Below are 3,684 nucleotides of genomic sequence, written 5' to 3' on the forward strand. Positions count from 1 at the left end.
CTAGCTAATTCCAGCTAATAGAAATTTTATGGTAGCCCTGTTAAACTTCAATTATAAATAAATAAATGAACAAATAAATAAATAAATACTGCCCCCCCCCCACAAAGCTACATTAATATAAAATCACAGACAGGGAAACTGTTTTTTTCTGCAGTCACTTTTGCCTACTTGGAGATGGAAACTCCTATCTTGGAAAGGTAACCTCATAGCTGAGAAAAAATGAACTGTTTTGGATGCAGAAAGTGAAGTCAACACTATGCAGAGTGTGGAAAGAGACAGCAAGAGTGAGCTGAATTGTTCTGCCCAGAATATCAGGAGTGGAATTGCGGGAGTTTAAAAGTTAGTGGGTGGGAGATGAAAGCAGAGTGAAACATGCACTTGTGTCTTCAGCACAATTAATGCACACAGCTCGGGCTCTGTTTCCATCTAATTTTATATGAATCACAGAAAAGGAAACAACTAGAGGCATCTTTGTGTTTTTTTCAGTAACATTACTGAAACATGTAAAATACACAAACATGTAAAATAATAATACAGGGCTTTCTATAAAACTATGAACTTTGTTACTAGACTAGCTGATCATTATTAGCAATAGGTGCAATTATGAAAATAAGTTATTTTTTGTTCACATAAAAACATTCAAAAATATATTATAAAATTTTTAAAAACCATCTTTTATCATTACTATTTAACAATAACAGTATTAACAAAAATTAAGTGCTTACTATTTATCAATGTGAGATTTATGTAGTAATCTCAAATTCAATCGATTATTATTCTGAGAGATGGAATACTGTCTAATATTTTCTTCACATATTTTTATATTTTCTAAGTTCTTCTTATCTGTCTTTTATAATTAAAAATAAACCAAAACACCTTGTACAACTGAAAGGGAAAACAAATCTAGCTACCTAAACTTACTTAAATTATACCTGCCTCAATCCTGGCCATTGAGAAGTTGGGGGGCAATGCTTTAAAGACAGAGATAAAAATAAGGGAGAATGGAGGCCAGAAATGGAGTTACCATTGATGAAAGAGCAAGAGATAGGAATGAAAAATAGTCTAAAGAAGCAGAAAATAGACTAAATCATCAATAATGCTAAGCTAAGAAGGCCCCATGAAATTAAATAAAAAAAATAAAATAAAAAGGATTAGAGGCCATACACTATCTCTAGGGCAATACCCAAGTAGAACAGGAAAGGAAATGAAAACAGAATTCATACAAATCATAGTGAGTTTGAAGAAGAGAGCCATGAAAATATATTTGGCTTAATCAATAGGTATAGTGAGAAGCTAAATGAAGGTAGAAGAAAAGATTGTCAGAAATCATTTTAGTAAGAACATGATTGATACAACCAATATGAAGTAGAAAGGGAAATATATTACTTTCCATGTTTGTATTCCAGAGAGAACCATCATAGGGCCAGAAGAATGGAATGCAATATATATAATATATAATTGAGAGTATATAATTATAATTAATATATAATTGAGAATAACTCTTATATTCCACACATGTGAGAGAGTAATGAAAGGAAGGTGGAGAAATTACATAAAGCATTATCAAAAGCTTTATCATTCTAAAGAAATTTCATGTGGTTTCTTAGGATTTGGCAAGGAGGAGGTTTCCATGAGAAGGGCCAGCAGCAAATGGAAAAAATATTTTCAAATTCATACTGATAAACCAAGGATAGGAAGGCAAAACTAGTGTAGGGGACTGTCATAGCTTTAGCACTGAGATCCCACTAAAACCTTCAGTCCTGGGCAAACCCTTGGTAATCAGACCCTACCAGAGAAACTGAGGTAATAGCCATACTTCCTTTCAGCAAAGAGATCCCTTCAGCAGGTCATCTGCTCATTTACAGAGAGTGCTTAATCCACAGAAATCCTTACCTTAATGCCAGAACATACGGATGGAGAAATTCTCTTCTGTACAAAGGCAAAAGGGATGAAAATCCCATGGGAATCTCCTTCTGAGCGTAGTATTCTGGATGAGGAAGAAAAGGAGATTGACAGGGAGAGCCAGTGATTAAGATGGAAAAGATCTTCAGCAAGGGCCTTTTCAAGCACCATTGGAAACATTTCAGCTTCTTCCTGCCAGCCTTGGAGAGAAACACACATAAGGGCACACACTACCCGTATATGCTTTTATTATGATTATTTGCTCTTGACAGGGAAAGGGATTGACAATGAGATTAAATAACTTATCTCCCTTTCACAGTTATTATAATCAGAATCAGAATTTGAATGTGGTCCACCTGGCTCCAAAAGTGTATATCCTTAAGTGTTCTGCAGTGCTATTGAAAGAAACAAAAAAGATACTTTGGGTTTGAAAACAGGGTTTTTGGACAACTGACACTGTGTAAAAGAAACTTAAGTTTTTCCATCCACTGCTCTCACCGCCCCCCCCCCACCCTGTGTCACTCTGGCTGCACCTTACTTGCTTGAAGCTCTAGGCTCCTGCTAAGCTAGCACTACTGTTGTCTCTCTCCAACGGCTCTCATGATCATGTACTGGGACCTCATCAGCCGTGATGAGATGTTTACCATCTACAAGATCCGAGAGATCGTGGACAGGCTGGGGCTGGAGGTAGAGGTGAAGGTGGTCAGTACGACAGAGGATAATACTGATGACTCACTCATTGGTGGAAATGCCTCCACTGAAGACCCCGAGGGTGAAGGTATGGAAAGCACAGTAAACACTGGTGTTGATATTAATTGTGAACCGTTACTTATAGGAAACCACCTTCAAAAAAGAGGCCTACAAGAAGTACATCAAAGATTACATGAAATCAGTCAAAGGCCAACAGAGGCCAGAAAGCGTAATGATAGACCAGATCAAACACGTCTTTGCTAATTTCAAAAACTACCAGTTCTTTATTGGTGAAAACCTGAATCCAGATAGCATGGTTGCTTTGCTGGACTACTGTTAGGACAGTGTGACTCCATATATGATTTTCTTTAAGGATGGTTTAGAAATGCAAAAATGTTAATGAATTTGGTTGTTATTTTGGATATTATTACCTGTTGTCATAACTGACTACTCTTCATCCACGCAACAACCAGGACTTAGGCAAATGGGACAGATGCCTTCTTGAGTGTTTCATTTATTTTGACCTTGATTTATTTGGAGCAGAGGCATTGTTTTTAAGAAAAAAAAAAATGTCACATAGGTTATCTAAAAATAAAATGCATTTAAAACTCAAAAAAAAAAAAGAAAGAAGAAAGAAAAGGAAAGAAACTTAGGGAAAAACCTCCCTGAGGAGCCTTAGGCTTCTTTATAAAATCTTGGTGTTAATGGTACTTAGTAATTCATTTTCTAAAAGGTAGAGTTTTAATACTTATATTTTGTGAGAGGTAGAACTCATTACTTGTTGGAGAATGTGAAAACTACTATAGTTAAAAAAAAAAATAGAGGCATCCAGGAAAGTAATGAATTCTAATAGGATATGCCAGGCTTGTACTAACAGGGTTCATTCTATTTCTTTCACTCAGGAATGATTAAATATCTGACCAATGTTATGTGAAGTTTGTTTATGTTTTCAATGAAACACTGCTTTAAAAAATATATTATTTACTTATTTTCAAGAGATAGAAAGAGCAGAAGCAGAGAGAAGAGGCAGAAGCCCATTCCTCCCTAAGCAGGGAGCCCAATATGGGACTCAATCCCGGGACCCTGGGATCA

The 3,684-nt window shown here is 36.0% G+C and overlaps 1 pseudogene; it reads left to right on the plus strand.

Moving 5' to 3' along the window:
- Window positions 1-2,502: 2,502 nt before the first annotated feature.
- Window positions 2,503-3,058, plus strand: LOC122915738 (annotated as a pseudogene).
- The last annotated feature ends 626 nt before the right edge of the window (window positions 3,059-3,684 follow it).

Source organism: Neovison vison, chromosome 8 (assembly GCF_020171115.1).
Source record: "Neovison vison isolate M4711 chromosome 8, ASM_NN_V1, whole genome shotgun sequence".
NCBI lineage: Eukaryota > Metazoa > Chordata > Mammalia > Carnivora > Mustelidae > Neogale > Neogale vison.